The following is a 16580-nucleotide window of genomic DNA, read 5'->3' as shown; positions in this document are numbered from 1 at the left end:
CTTTTCACTTTAATACATAAATCTTTTTCACCTTTCTAAGGCAAAAAATTTATTTTGATAGTGTTAAGGTGTAAGAATTTTCTGTTGATTGTGGTAGCCATTATATATGGGTTCCCAAAGTATTATAGTCTGATCCGACTGCTTTCAACCCTATCAAAGAACATGTAAAAACCTTTAAATAGTATAATTCTACAGATCTTGTAATGCCTTTTGCTATTTTTTTTATGTTTTCATCAAAAAATACAGATTCTTTCGAATGGAAGTCAGTTTTGAGAAACCAGGGTGCACTGCTAGCTTTGCACACTGCCATGAATGTGTCATTGCTCTGGGGCCTCTCAGCACAAACAGCTCATAATTCAGTTTCATGAACATACTCATACAAGCAGATATACCTAGCTACACTCAACACTTACACACACATTTTTAATCCAAGTATAGTTGATTTACAATATTGTGTTAGCTACTGTGTTTAGAGTGGAAAACCAATGGGAACCTATTGTATGGCACATGGAACTCTGCTCAATGTCATGTGGCAGCCTGGATGGGAGGGGAGTTTGGGGGAGAATGGATACATGTACATGTATGGCTGAATCCCTTCAATGTTCACCTGAAACCATCACAACACTGTTAATCAGATTTACCCCAATACAAAATGTTTTGGTGTTGAAAAATAAAAAGATGCAATATTGTGTTAGCTTCAGCTGTACACACAAAAATCAGTTATATTTAGAATGGCAAAGTCAGGATTTAAACATAGATACATCTAATAGGAATAAGTAAATGTAGAAGGAATGATGTAGGTAGAACATGATTGGCAACCACCAAAGGGAAAAAAAATACAGTTTTCTAACTTTTAAAAATTCTCTGGTGTTTTCTTGTAACTGGATTCAACAGATCACTCTACTTCGGCCCCTAAGCTGGTTTTGGTGGAGTTCATTTCAGTCCTGACGTCAGGCCATCCAGAGGCTGCGCCAGTTTCCACACTTTCCCATCTCTAGAGAACATGCCGTGTTGGCCCGGCTAAGGACAGGTGCTGCAGCATCCTCATGTGGCCATGACAGACGGGTCTCTCTTGGTTCCACACACCATTTTACTGGAACCAGAAGCACTGAAGTTCCTCTTCATTCTTGTAATAGCAGTCCTGCAAAGCACACACCAGAAGTGGTGTGTGAGAGTGTGTGTAATAGAGAGGGTGTGCATGTTGGGAAGCACAGTGGAGAGACTGACTGAGACCACGAGTAAGATTGTGAGGGTGTGTGTGTGAGCGAGAGGGAGTGTGTGTGTCTCTCCCTGAAGGAGAGAAAATAGGAGGCAGAGGAGAAACGGTTCTGAGAAGCTTGTGTGGGTGCAAGCATAGTTGTGTCCGACTCTCTGCGACCCCACGGACTGTAGCCCACCAGGCTCCTCTGTCCATGGGATTCTCCAGGCAAGAATACTGGAGCGGGTTGCCATTTGCTCCTTCAGGGGATCTTCCCGACCCAGGAATCAATCCTGCATCTCTGGCATCTTCTGCATTGACGAGTGTATTCTTTACCACTAGCACCACCTGGGAAACCCTTTAAGAAGCTTAATTCCTTTATTTCATAATCTCTTGTGACCTGGGAAGAGCAGCTGCAAGTGTGTGGATCCCAGCCGTTTCCATCATCTCCGGCCTCCTCCCTCCTCACCACCAACTCCAGCCCTGATTCTCCATCCTGGAGCTCTGGCACCATCTGCTGGGCCAGGTGCCCCACACCACAAGGGAAGACACCTGCTCCTCCCAGTCCCTGGGCTAGCAACGTGGAGCTGCCTACGTCTAAATTCAAGCAGAGCAAGATTAAAATTCTGCTCCTCTAAAAAGAAAAAGAAAGAAGAAAAAAATAAAATTCTGCTCCTCATTTGCCCTAGACTCATTCCAGTTGCTCCATAGTGACATATTTCTGTACAACACAACATTTTCATCATCTCACAAAGTTCTCCTCCACCCAACATCAGATACAGTTAATTCTCTGTAACAGAAAAGAGGGTGCCCAACTATGCATCCATCCTACTCTCTCTCTCTCTCTCTCTCTCTCTCTCTCTCTCTCTCTCGGTCTCACACACACACACACACACACACATACACAGGTGAACACAAGACACCTGGAACTCCTCTGCATCAGCAACAGGACTGGAATCCCCTTGTTTGGGATTATCTTTCCCACTTCAGCCCCCAAAGACAAAGATGCTCGGGGCAGAACCACACAGACATGTGCACACCCCTCCTCTCCACGTCAATCTGCTCCAGAGCTGCCAGCTTCATACTGTGAATACCCAGGTCCCCAGAAGATGTTTGCTATTCAAACAGTGAGATTGAGAGAGAGACGGGAGTAGGTACAGTGTGGATGTAGGCATCAGAGCGGGGACCCAACCACGTACCCTACGGCGCCTTTTTTAACATTCTGTCTTACGCACACTCTCAAATAATTATCATTTTTCTTGCGAATGCCCGCGGCGGGTGTTGACGCGATGTGATTTCTGCCCAGTGCTCTGAATGTCAAAGTGAAGAAATTCAATGAAGCGCGGGTAAACGGCGGGAGTAACTATGACTCTCTTAAGGTAGCCAAATGCCTCGTCATCTAATTAGTGACGCGCATGAATGGATGAATGAGATTCCCACTGTCCCTACCTACTATCCAGCGAAACCGCAGCCAAAGGAACGGGCTTGGCGGAATCAGCAGGGAAAGAAGACCCTGTTGAGCTTGACTCTAGTCTGGCACGGTGAAGAGACATGAGAGGTGCAGAATAAGTGGGAGGCCCCCCCTCGGGGGGGCGGGGCGGGGTCCGCCGGCCTTGCAGGCTGCCGGTGAAATACCATTACTCTGATCGTTTTTTTCACGGACCTGGTGAGGCGGGGGCGGGGGGGGGGGGGGGTGCGGCCAGCCCCTTGGGGCTCTTGCTTCTGGCGCCAAGCGGGACAGTGCCAGGTGGGGAGTTTGACTGGGGCGGTACACCTGTCAAACGGTAACGCAGGTGTCCTAAGGCGAGCTCAGGGAGGACAGAAACCTCCCGTGGAGCAGAAGGGCAAAAGCTCGCTTGATCTTGATTTTCAGTACGAATACAGACCGTGAAAGCGGGGCCTCACTAAAAAAATAATAATAAAAAGAAAACAAAAAAATAAAAAAAATTTTTTTAAATTATCATTTTTCTCTATAATGTTTGGAGTTAATGATGGTTGACTCAACTTACCTTTTCTGCGGGAGTGAGAAGATTTGAAGCTGTCATTTGGAACTTTCTAGAAGGCAGCACACAAGTGATTCAGCCACAGTCGTATCGTGAGCTTCTCCTCTCGTTCCCCTTTGAGTGTATGGTGGTGACTGCTGCAGGGTTTCCCCCCCATAAATGCCTCAGAGTTATATCTCTTCACACTAACACCAAGCTGTCCCTAGCCAGGATATAATCATCACTTAAATTCTCCAGTGAAGGGACGTTCCTGGTGGTCCCGTGGATGAGACTCTGAGCTTTCAATGCAGAGGACGTGGGTTCGATCCCTGGTCACGGAACTAAGATCCCACATGCCACATGGCACAGCCAAAAAGTAAAAATTCTACAGTGGAAAGAACTTCTGGATCTGTTCAAGGTAGATGATGGTGGAAAGAACTGCTAGATCTGCTCAAGGTAGATGATGCTTAAAAGTAGACAAGGAGCTTGAGGTATGGGTGGGTGAGTGGGTGATTACCCTGTTGTCTACAGTTTGTATGCTTGAAAACATCCATTAAGGGAGGGGATATGTGTATCCTTGTGGCTGACTCATTTTGCTGTTCAATAGAAACTAACAACATTGTAAAGCAACTATACTCCAGTAAAAATTAAGTTTAAAATAAATAGAAACTGTATTTAAAGGAGAAATTTTTAACAGTACTCTTGGAAATTCTAATAATATTCAAACCGCGGAAAAAAATAACATGGCTGAAACAAAGAATTAGCCCTACCATGAGAACAAAAGCATGAAAAAAAACTCAATATGAAACAAAAGATGGCAGAAAGAACAATTTCTCAGTGAAAAACCTGAGGAGTGTGGGATTGTCCCAGGGGCTGGGGGCACCATTAACTCTTAGATGGGGTGGGTTGTGGGCACTGGAATTCTCACAAAGTACAACAAACTAGTTCTTGGGAGCAAACTTTTACTCGAAGACTCAGATAGTAAATATCTTTATGTTCACAGGCCACATGGTCTCTGTCACAACCGCTTAATGCTACATTTGTAGGTAGAAGCCACCTTAGACAATATGCAGACAGAGGTGGCTGCTTTACAATGCATGCGTGCTTAGTCCCTTCTTCAGTCGTATCCAACTCTTGGCAACCCTATAGACTAGCCCACCAGGCTCCTCTGTGCATGGGATTCTCCAGGCAAGAATACTAGAGTAGGCTGCCATGACCTCCTCCAGGGGATCTTCCCAACCCAGGGATGGAACCCCCGCCTCTCATGTCTCCTGCATTGGCAGGTGGGTTCTTTACCACTAGCGCCACCTGTGAAGCCCCTCTGCATTCCAATAAAACACAACAAAACTTTCTTTCCAATAAAATTCTTTGTTTACCTGTGCCATCATGTTGACATTATGGATACAAAGGATTTTGAGGTGGAAAAGAAGGCCTAAAATGGGGGAGTTTACAGATGAAAAGACCTAGGGATATAATTAGAAAGAAGCATGGAATTTAAGGTCCTTGAAAAGAGACTCCTGATCCATTGGTGACACTCAGTATTTTGGATACATGAAAAAGCACTGAAGAACCAGCCCAATTGGAAATAATGAAATCCCTGATGCACCTTCAATGGTCCCTTGCACGCCTGATTTAACTTTGACTCTGAACTAAAATTTTCCACAGGGAATACAGAAAACTTTTTTCTGACAGCTATTTGGATATCATTTGTTGTTCAGTTGCTCAGCCTTGTCTGACTCTTTGCAACCCCATGGGCTGTAGCAGGCCAGGCTCCTCTGTCCTCCACTATCTCCTGGAGTTTCCTCAAACTCATGTCCATTGAGTCAGTGATGCCATCCAACCATCTCATCCTCTGTCGTCCCCTTCTCCTCCTGCCTTCAGCCTGTCCCAGCATCAGGGTTTTTTCCAATGAGTCAGCTCTTCCCCTCAGGTGGCCAAAGTATTGGAGTTTCAGCTTCAGCCTTCAGGCCTTCCCATGGATAGTCAGGGTGAATTTCCTTCAGGACTGACTGAATTGGCAATATTTGTTTCCTATTAGATTAAAGATAGCACTTTTAAGATACAGTTATCTCGTGTGTGTGTGTGTGTGTGTGTGTGTGTGTGTGTGTGTGTGTGTTAAATCTCTGTATGACTGGAGGATAAAGAAACCTAAGGCCAGAATTAAATCACAACCTGATTGGATTAGCAAAGAATGGGCGTGAGATGGGAGAAGCCATCTCTTATAAAGCCCCTGGAGGTGGCTCTCACTGCAGAACTGAGCTGTGAGAGGGGGCAAGCAGCTGGACCTGACTGAGTAGAGGTAAGTCTGTCTTAGGAGTGTTCATTCTTACATTTCTGTTCTACAGAAGACAGTCACTCAGTCATGTCCAACTCTTTGCAACCCCATGCCAGCCTTCCCTATCCTTCACTATCTCCCGGAGTTTACTCAGACTCATGTCCATTGAGTCGGTGATGCCATCCAACCATCTTATCCTCTGTCATCCTCTTCTCCCGCCTTCAGTCTTTCCAGCATCAGGGTCTTTCCCCATGAGTCAGCTCTTGGCATCAGGTGGCCGAAGTACTGGAGCTTCAGCATCAGTCCTTCCAATGAATATTCAGGGTTGATTTCCTTTAGGACTGACTAGTTTGATCTTCATTATCTGAGTCTAATCAGAGTTTGGTAGACTCTGTGAGATGAAGTTTCAGTCACAGACTGGTTCCACCTCTCAAGTTCCTGTGTGAGTTTTGCCACACGCAGTTTGGACAGGTGGAGAGTCCAGGGTGACCCACATGTGTGATTTTAAGTTCATTTTCCAGTATGCACATAAACAAAGGAGAAGCAGATAAATCTAACCAATGTTAACAGGCCAAGTGTAATCATTGCAACATCATTTTTTAAATTTTGGGGGGTTTTTTATTAAAAGACAAATGACTCTTTATTGCATTGACACTAGCATACTTATTAGTCTTATATTTTTATTGAAGAATAGCTGATTTTCAATATGTTACTTTGAGGTACAGCACAGTGATTCAGTATTTTTGCAAAGTATTCTCTATTTTAAGTTATTACAAGGTAATGGGTGTACATCCCTAGTGCTAAACAGTATGGTCCTTGTTTAGCAATTTTACATACAGTAATTTCTCTCTGTTAATCTGTGGCACTGCCCTCCACCCAACCTCCCTTCTGGTTACCACACACTTGTTTTCTATATCTGTAAACGTGTTTCTGTTTTTCATATGTGTTCATTTGTATTGTTTTTTACTCTCCACATATAAGTGATATCATGCAGTGTTTGTCTCTCTCTGACTGACTTCACTGTGCATAATATACTCCACGCAGCCAAAAAAAAAATTGCAGAGATTTATATTCTCCATCAGGCTTCCTTGGTGGCTCAGAAGTAAAGAACCCACCCGCCAACTCAGGAGACTCGGGTTGGATCACCCTGTTGGGAAGATCTCCTGGAGAAGGAAATGGCAACCCACTCCAATATTGTTAACCTGGAGAATCCCATGGACAGAGGAGCCTGGCGGGCTACAATCCATGGGGTAGCAAAAGAATCAGACATGACTAAAGTCATATTCTGTATCAGACAAAAATTCTGGGCTAAAAAGTGCCCCAGGGACTAGTATCCATTCAGCTCATGGAAATTCCCGTCTCAAGCACGTTTCCCCAGAGAGGACCCATGGCTGAACCCTTATTTAAAGCGAGTAAATGTACGGTCTGCCCGACGTACCTGGACAACCCCACATACTTGAAATGCGGCTTCCGCTGCCTGGATTCGCTGCAGAAGGCGCCCGGCGCGGAGGGCTTGCTGTGCCGCAAATGTTCGGTGGTCTCCCAGAAGACTGAGCTCAGGCGCGCACTGCAGCTCGGAGCACTGGTGTGCAAGGTCAAGGCCTCGAGCCCCAGCTGAGAGCCGTCCCCCAGATGAACCCAAGGATCCGCAAGTTCCGAGGTGAGGCAATCGCCCCGGGCAAAGCGCCTTTTCAACAGCGCTCGGCTAGCTAAAGGCCTCGCTGAGGGCCCCACTGAATTCTGCCACCTGAAATGTTTCTTATTTCCAACTAGCAAGTGTTCTCCTCCATTAGGTGTAGGTAAGAGCTACCCGTAGATTTTTCTTTTTTTAAGCAATGATAACATTTAGGCCATGCCTTAGTCCTGTGTGGGCTTCCCAGGTGGCACTAATGGTAAAGAATCCACCTGCCAATGAAGGAGATGCCTGGGAGGCCACTTCCATCCCCGGGGTAGGGAAGATCCCCTGGAGGGAGGGAATGGCAACCCCCTCCAGCATTCTTGCCTGGAGAATCCCGTGGACAGAGGAGCCTGGTGGGCTACATTCCCTGTGGTTGCAGAGAGTCAGACACAACTGAGCACCTCCCACAGGATGTGGCAAAGCCCCAGGTGACTCTGAACAGCTCGAGTGGACAGGGCGTACCGAGGGCACGAACGCCCGGCCAAAGGGAAAGGTGCGCGGGCTGTGTGACTGGAGGTCTCAGTCGGGTCTTGTGTGCTCCCGCCCTGGCCGGGACCTAAGGTGCCTGATTCCGGCTCGGGACTCGGAGGGAAGGGGAGTGACAACAGCTCAGCTGCGTTTCCTGGGTTAGCTCTGAATGCCAGGGCTGACCTCCCCAGCTGTGCAGAGAGTGCCCAGGCTCCTTCCAGCCTCCTCCTGGGACGGGTCCTATCATCCGTGGGCTGTGATGACTGTGCTCCGGTGCCCTTCCAACCCGCGTGTCATCGGGAAAGCAGCCGGGGGGTTCGGCTCCTTGAGTGTGCTTCCATCCTGCTCCGTGCACACCCGTGTTTATGATGGGGACCTGGGAAATCTTCGCACGTTCTCTCCAATGGTCAGAAAGTCTCAGCATCTCCCAGAGAGCCATGTGAGGAGGGAGCCAAGTGGAGTCATCAGTCTTTAGGGCAGAGGGTTTCTTTTTGAGTCTCCTGTGGCCCCATCAAAAGCAGAGACATTACTTTGCCAACAAAGGTCCATCTAGTCAAGGCTATGGCTTTTCCAGTGGCCATGTATGGATGTGAGAGTTGGACTATAAAGAAAGCTGAGGGCCGAAGACTTGATGCTTTTGAACTATGGTGTTGGAGAAGACTCTTGAGAGTCCCTTGGATTGCAAGGAGATCCAACCAGTCCATCCTAAAGGAGACCAGTCCTGGGTGTTCATTGGAAGGACTGATGCTGAAGCTGAAACTCCAATACTTTGGCCACCTGATGCAAAGCGCTGACTCATTTGAAAAGACCCTGATGCTGGGAAAGATTGAGGGCAGGAGGAGAAGGGGACCACAGAGGATGAGATGGTTGGATAGCATCACTGATTCGATGGACATGGGTTTGGGTGGACTCCGGGAGTTGGTGATGGACATGGAGGCCTGGTGTGCTGCGGTTCATGGGGTCACAAAGAGTCAGACATGACTGAGCAACTGAACTTAAGTGTGGCCCCATCCACACGGTCACATCAGGACAGGCGGGTGGAGCCCCCCTCATCATCACAGGGTTAGGCCGAGATGTTGCCAATGTACCTAGTCCTTCCTCCCGGCCCTCTGAGCCCAGCCACATGGAGTTCTGGGTCTGAGTCACTACAGTATCCAAGCCCATCCTTTCCCGTGTCCTCGGGAATCCCTTCCTCTGTCTTGACTTCCAGAGTTAAACCCCCTCATCCAGAGACCTCTGAGACGTCTCCTTATATCTTCTACAACTCAGAGAATGGGAAGGACTGGAATGCAATTGCTTGTTGTTCATTTACAGAAAGAGAAGATGCAAAAAGAAGAAAAAGATACCTTACTATTCCAACATTATTCTGGGACACGTCAAATCACCACCATTCAGGTGTATATTCAGTGTCTGTATTTTGACAAAGTCTGTCTCAATTGGACAATTTTGAGGAAAATCAACACCCAAGGATTTTTTTTTTTTTTTGACGCATACCATGTTCTAAACAGAAGTCTTGAATCAAATAATCCAGTTAATGCAAAGAGAACATGGGCATGAATGAGAAAGACCGGTTCCATTTTAATCATTCAGTTTATACATGGAACTGTATCTCTTTAATCATTCAGTTTATACGTGGAACTATCTCATCAGGCTCAGGGGAGCATCAGCAGGAGCCCTCTGCTTGGGTGAGAAGTGCCGAGTTACGGAAGTGAGCTGAGTGAGCCACGTGACCCCACCCCCACCCCGAGGGCACGAAGTGTCGAGTCCCGTGTCTGCTCTTGCTGACCTTTCTCCCCGCCGTGGACGCGCCCTTGGACGTTGACCCGGCCACTGAGTACCTCCTCATTCCCGAGAACCTGAGACCTGTCCATTGCGGGTTTACAAGCAGCAGAAGGAGCCGAGACCTCAGAGGTTCAGCCGCACCACTAGCGTCCTGCACTCCCCGCGGTTCTCCTCCGACGCCACTCCCGGAGGTGGAGGCGGGGTGCGGCCGAGGGCACCTGGGCGTCTGCCGCGTGTGTGCGCGCCGGCGAGAGGAGACGCGGCCGACTGGAGACGCGGCTTCTGGGCCGTGAGTTTGAGAGACGGAGCCGTGCTGTTCGCCTGCAGCGAGCCTTCCTGCGCCGCGCTCAGGGTGAGCCCCCGGCTGCGCGGAGCGGGGGTCTTCCTGAATGTCGGGATCGTTTCCTCCTACCGCGTTGGCGAGAGGTCCCGTGTCGTTACATTCACTCAAGTTCCCGCTGCGTCCATTTTTCTCTGCATCGCATCCTAGCCAGGACGACCTGAGGATCCTGAGGATCTGCCCTGTGAGTCTGGGCACTGGCGGTCCTCGCCGAATCCGGGGCAAAGCGAGTGGCCCCGACTGCCGAGGCGCGAGGAGAGAACTGTCGTGTGCGCGGGGCTGGACCGGGACGTCCCCGTTTGCTGCCCGCGTGACGCAGAAGCGCAGCAGAGAAATACAGAATAGTTCATGAATCACTAACACAAATGGTATAAGGGAAGCTTACATTTCCAGAAGTAGTGTTGTGGTTTCCGGACTTATTTCTATTTCAATTATTGGTTGGTGTTTTTTTTTTTTTTTTTTTCAGATCAATTTCCAAAAGTTTTCTTTTAATTTTCTGTAATTGTAACCTAGTGTGTGATGGAGGTTTTTATATTATGGAAACAAGACTTGTTTCAACAGTAAAACTGTGTGCATGCAATCAGTTTCATTCAAGAGCTGAAAAACACATTCATTTCAAGTGCACAGTGACTATGCCGTATTCCGTTTCTACTGCACGTTGCTGAGCCTTCTGACCCCAGCAGGACCCTCCTGGCCATGACAGGAGGCCTGACACGACCTGAGAGGTTGATGAAGTCAATGGGGAAAAGTCACGATCTTGCATACACTGTGAAGCAGTGATGATAAAGGAAGTGAAGAAGACCCTGCCAGGGTCAGTTGACTTCTCTCAGGACAGAGTACTGTGTCCAGTGCCCCTAAATGGACACACACTGCCCGGCACTGAGCTGACCTCAAGAATGCTTGCTGAATTAACAAATGCCTCCATTTGCAGACAGACTACAGACCATGTCTCTCAAATCTGTCTTTTGGAGAAATCGGAGACGTGAAAAAGAAATTCCATGAGGTGGGCCCACCTCAAGTCCACTAGGTTCGCCTGTGGCCTCCACGTGCCCCCACTGCCACTCAGCTCCCCTGCAAGGGGATTTTATGAATATGGTTCCTATTTCCTCCTTATTTACACCCCACCTCCTTAATCCCATCAAGTGTTGACTTATTTCTGGAATAAGTGAGATTTTATTAAGGATGGGGGCTTCGCTGATAGCTCAGCTAGTAAAGAATCTGCCTGCAACACAGGAGACAGAGGAGACGGAGGCTGGACCCCTGGGTCAGGAAGACCCCCTGGAGGAGGGCATGGCAGCCCGCTCCAGTGTTCTTGCCTGGAGAGTCCCATGGACAGAGGAGCCTGGTGGGTGGCAGTCCATGGGGTCGCAATGAGTCGGACACAAGTGAGCGACTGAGCACAAGCTATAATCAATTCTGAAAAGTTCTTGACAAGGTAGCTTACTGTCTCTCTGTCTTAGCAGACGCTTGGCGTCCAGTGTGTGTTTACAATCAGAGCATCTCTCAGACGAGCCCGTTTCAGGGGCTCAGTAGCCACGTGGGACTGGAGCTACCTTAATAGACAGCGAAATCAAGACCCTTTCACCAGTTCAAGGAAGAGTCTGATGATGAACCATGGCCTTCATGTAACCAGCATCTCATATCTCAGGACCAGGACCATGAGTGTTTCTGTTTGCACCTTCATTACCAAGTCCTAGGGACAGCACACAGTAGCTTCTGTGTGTTTAAGTGTGTGGGGGCAGATTCTGAGGATCAATAATCTGTCAATAATTTGCATCATTATCATGCTTTTTTTCTGCAGACAGGAGCCACAGTTGAACACTTTGAAGAGGCAGTGGCCATCTTACCTGCCTGCCTTCTCTTGTCAAACCCATGTACCTGAACCGTGGACAAGTCCACTGGCTACAGTGCATTAACTCCCTGCAGAAGGAGCCCAATGGGGATGATTGATTGTACCCCTCTGCTCTCTGGGCTTCAGAAGGATGAACTCAGGACTGTTTCCCAGCTGAGGTAACTGGTACCCAAGATCCAACTATCAACTGATGATTGCAATGATCAATTTAAAGTTTTCTAATGCTATTGTTCAGCCACTAAATCAAGTTCGACTCTGTGACCCTATGGACTGCAGCATACAGTCTAATGTTACCTCTCTGTTTTTCCTTATCAGTGGTATTTGTTAGTCCCTGTCTGTGAGTCCAGAAATCTTTCCAACAGTAATGGCCCAGAACACAGGGACAGGCTGGAGGTCCACTGAGAGGCTCTAGGAGAGGGCTCCGTGGGTGGCTTAGAACAAATGACTAAATCCTTGCAGAGTCATGTGACACAAGGGACACCTGAGGATTCTGAGGAGGGAAACACTGACTTCAGAGGCGGCGTTTTCCAGATTAAACAGACCTGAGGCCATAAATCGAACGGGAGAAAGCCCAGCCTCCAGATCACATGCTGATGATCACTGAGAACACACTTTGGAACAGTCTGGAAAAGTGAGACCATGAAGGAAAATGCCCAGCAGGAAACAGTGCAGGGAGCCCTGGTGCACTGTGAGTGTCCCTCCCCGTTACGACTTTCACTCTACACTTGGGTTCTCCCACAGGGAACACAGAAAACTCTCCCTGCCCTCTGCTCAGCTGCCCTTGTGGACCTTCCCAATAATTGCCAGGAGTCGTCACAGGTCCCAGGCGTGGGTGAGGGTGAGGAGCACTGGGGGTAGGATCTGCTCCTCCCTGGAGACGCCCCAGACTCTCCAGGCAGACAGTGTCACCTCCACTCCAGATGACATGATAACGGCTCCTCTGTGGGGAGATCGGGCCCAGGGACCCCGTCCCTATAACTGGGGCCCATCCTGACTGACACTACCTGCACAGAGCGTGGAGCCAAGTGCAGACAGGTGAGTGCGCCCTTGTGTTCGGTCTCAGGGCAGGAAACGGGAGAGCAGGCTCTCCAGCAGGAGAGGCGCCCAGAGCTGTGCTGTCAGCACCTTGGGCAGGACAGGTGCTCCCCGGCCTCGTCCTGAGCTGCCCCGCCCGTGCCCTGGCTGGACGGGTGGACGGTGGGAATGTGCTGGGGTGTGTATCTGAGTGGGACCAGAGCCGTGAGTTCACTGTAAATCTCCCTCTGAAATTACTTCCACATCAGCGTCTTCCAATTTACTAAGAAGCCCATCAAAGTCAGTCTTGAATTTGGGGGACAGTATTTGGTCTCCAGCATTTCTTCCTAGTTCTTCCTTAGAATTCCCCTCTCCTGCTCTCGTTGCCCAGCTGTTCCCACAGTGTCTGCTTTATCCACTAGAGCCCTCAGCACAGTGATCATAGCTGATTCACGTTCCAGGTCTGACCCTCCCAACATTCCTGCCATGTCTGCATCTGATGCTTGCTCTGTGTCTTCAAACTGTTTGGGTTTGGGGGGTTTTTTGTTTGTTTTTGCATTTCAATGTGCCTTGTTATCTGGATGCTTGTAGTGGGTAAAAAGAGCGCCTGTTAAACCTTTAGTGATGTGAATGGAGTGGTTGCCATTTCATTTTCCAAGGGATCTTTACAACCTGGGCATCAAACCCAGGTCTCCTGCATTGCAGGCAGACCCTTTACCATCTGAGCCACCAGGAAGCCCGTGTATAACTCCTACCACCATCTATTCCCAAAACTCCATCATCCCAACAGACCCTTGCTACTCATTAAACAACAACCCCTCTTCCCCTCAGTCAGTGCTAAGCTCTATTCTACTTTCTGGTTCAATGAATTTGCCTACTCCAGTAACTTTTATAAGTGGAATCATATACTATTTTTCCATCTGTGCCTGGCTTGCTTCATTAAGCATGTTTTCAAGGTCCATTTGTGTTGTAGCATATATCAAATATGCTGCATATTTCCTTTTCACAGATGAATACTATTCCTATCAATATAGGATGACACTTTGCCTATCCACTTATCTCCTGACGGACCCGTGGGCTGTTTCCACTTACTGGTTACTGGGAACAATGCTGCTATGAATGATGGTGTGCACATACGCCATCTGTTTTCAGAAATACTTTTTTATTGAGAACACAGCTATGCTCATCTGTTAATATATTGTCCGTGGCTGCCTTCCCAGCTGCATAAACACATGGAGTTGCTCAGTTGCATCTGGACCTACAAAACCTAAAATACCACTATCTGTCCCTTTACAGAAAAAGTTTGCTGATCTTTGGTCTATATGATGGGAGTTCAGTCAGAGGCAATGGGATTAAACTATAGTGGAATTTTTCTCTTTGAAATAAGGAATGATTTCTGAGATTACCGAATGATGGGATTTACTAGCAAAAAGGACATTTGTCAGTAGATCTTTAAAAACTCCACAAAAACAAACAAACCAAACTTCTGTTGGTCTAAATTCAAAATAATTGCTGTGGTTACTGTATGATTTCATAATATATACTTAAAATATTGTCTTTGTTTACCTTTGGCCAATTACCTTGTCTCTTTCTTGACACCTGACTGATCCCTGAACCCTCCCCAACATGCATGGGCAACGTTTTGCTAAGATGGATCCCACCACAGAGGCCTGTGGGTGCATGTCCACCCTTATTATGGGGTGGGGTCCCCCTCCCTTTTTGACCCCTGGGAAGCCTGCCTTCTCTTGTACAGACAGGGAAGTCTTCCTTGACCTCAGGCATGGGCACAGTATCTCTTTACCCCAGCAGGGCTCAGCTTCTGCCACTAGCTTTCTCCTTGGAGTGTGCATGAGAATAAACCTTCAGTTTTACTCCACTTGACGAACACCAGCTTTCCAGCCCGGGGGCCCCTCTATCTCCTTCCTGGAGGAGAGGGGAGATTCCACCTCCTACGATGAGGTCTCAGTCAGTCCCTGAGTGTGCCTCTGGACTGTGAACCTCCTGTGTCTCCATGGTTCTCTCCCCCTTGGAGGGGACAGCACAGCGAGAGTGGGCTGGAGCTGGGGATTTCCTTTCCCAGGTGAGTCAGGCTCTGTGCCAACCCCAGCTGGTTAGGCTCCAGTTAACTGCCTTCCCAGGAGAGCAGATTCAGGCAAGAAGAACCCAGTGCTACTGTGCGTGGTAATTCTGATGAAATATGAGTTTCAAGTGTGAATAACTGACTCTTGCAACTGTGTTGTAACTAGTTGGGCAGTCTTAAAGCTCACCAGTATTGTGCATTTTCCATTTCTTTCTTGATACATGCTTATAAGAAGCAGGAACGTCTCTAAGGGGGGAGTGTATCTGCTACTGTCTCGGGTCACATTGTCATACACTTAGTACAGAGTTTGTAACATCTATTATGCATCACACCATGTTACTGAACAAATGATGTGGTTCTTTACTTCATGGAGCTTACATGCTGGTGGAGAATAAGGAAGTGCCAAAATAATAGAAATAAATATAATCAGAGTGAAAAGTGTAACCGGTATCATGTATGTGTGCTCCAGGTTGAGCCCCGCCTGTGGAGCATGACAGAAGAGCAGAAAGCAGGAATTCTTTCCCAGTGTTGGTTCTGTGAGAAGACTGCATATGTCGACACCCACACAGCCCCCTTTCCGCTCCAGGCCACTCTGACGTCCTCTGCATGTCTTTTCACAAAGATGCCCTGAGAAACGCAGGGGAGGCGGCTGTGAAAGCCATCTTTCTGTTCCAGGTGGTGGCTGGGGCTCTGGGCAATGCCATCCTTTTCTCCCACAGCATCTCTCCAGTCTTGCTTGGCCACAAGCTGAGACCTGCACAGATGGTTCTGCCACATTTGGCCGTGGCCAACCTCCTGGTTCTTCTCTCCCCTGGGGTTCCCCACACAATGGCTGCTTTTGTGTCAAGGAAGCCCCTGTCCAGCCTTGGATGTAAGTTTGTGTATTACATCCAGAGAGTGGGTCGCGGTACCACCCTGTGCTCCACCTGCATCCTGAGCACCTATCAGGCCTTCACCCTCACCCCCAGGAGAGCAGAGTGGGTGATGCTCAGAGGAAGGGCCCCCAAGGTCATTGGTCCTTCCTGCTGCACCTGCTGGATGCTCAGCCTCTTAACGTACATCCTTGTTCCTCTGAAAATCACTGGTCCTCAGGACATACACAACTATACTGATACTTGGGGCAAGTGGTTCTGTTCCCCCTCAGCTCCTAATGCAGGCTTTGTCTACCTGTGGCCCGTCTCTGATGCCGTGTTTCTTACCATCATGGTCTGGTCCAGTGGCTCCATGGTGCTTCTCCTGCTCAGACACCACCAGAGGGTTCAGTATATTCACACCTGCACTGGACACCACAGATGCCCCCCGGAGACCAGAGCCGCCCGCACCATCCTGATGCTTGTGGTCACCTTTGTCGTCGTTTACATACTGAATTCCACTTTTTGTTTTTATATCACTGCTGCTTTAGAGTTTCATCTGTGGTTGATACAGACTTCTGACGTCTTGGCCTCATGTTTCCCCACTGTTTCCCCCTTCCTGCTGCTTCTGAGGGGTCCTAGAACGCCGGGGGTCTGCTCTGGAGTCGGTAGAAATAATGCTTAACGTGATAAATAGCTAGATACCTTCAATAATAACTAATTCTCTTCTTTAAGTATTGAGTGACTTTTTATTAAAGTATAATAAGTGTGACATTATATCACTTCAGGACTTACAACATTATGATTGAATATTTGTAGACATTACAGATGGGTTCAATAAGTCTCGTGAACATCTACGCACCTGCACACTGTACTGTACTGAGGGAAATTTTTTCTTGTGAAAACTTGGAAGATTGATTCTCTTACAACCTCGCGTCATGTGACACAGTATACGTAACTCCTGAACCACTGGCACATTATGTATCGGCGGCTCACTCATTCTATAACCAGGAGTTGCTGCTGTTGACGTCAGCGCTGTGCTGGGCTGAGTCGCTCGGTC

The 16580-nt window shown here is 48.1% G+C and overlaps 1 long non-coding RNA gene across 1 annotated transcript; it reads left to right on the top strand.

Moving 5' to 3' along the window:
• Nucleotides 1–9344: 9344 nt before the first annotated feature.
• Nucleotides 9345–16255, top strand: LOC139029798 (uncharacterized). The gene is made up of 2 exons (XR_011482006.1): nt 9345–9672; nt 11525–16255. It is a non-coding gene; the product is annotated as an uncharacterized lncRNA (long non-coding RNA).
• Nucleotides 16256–16580: the final 325 nt, after the last annotated feature.

Source organism: Odocoileus virginianus, chromosome 20 (assembly GCF_023699985.2).
Source record: "Odocoileus virginianus isolate 20LAN1187 ecotype Illinois chromosome 20, Ovbor_1.2, whole genome shotgun sequence".
In the NCBI taxonomy this organism is placed as follows: Eukaryota; Metazoa; Chordata; class Mammalia; order Artiodactyla; family Cervidae; genus Odocoileus; species Odocoileus virginianus.
The sequence above is the reverse complement of the archived record's forward strand: the minus strand, read 5'-3'. Positions and strand labels throughout refer to the sequence as shown.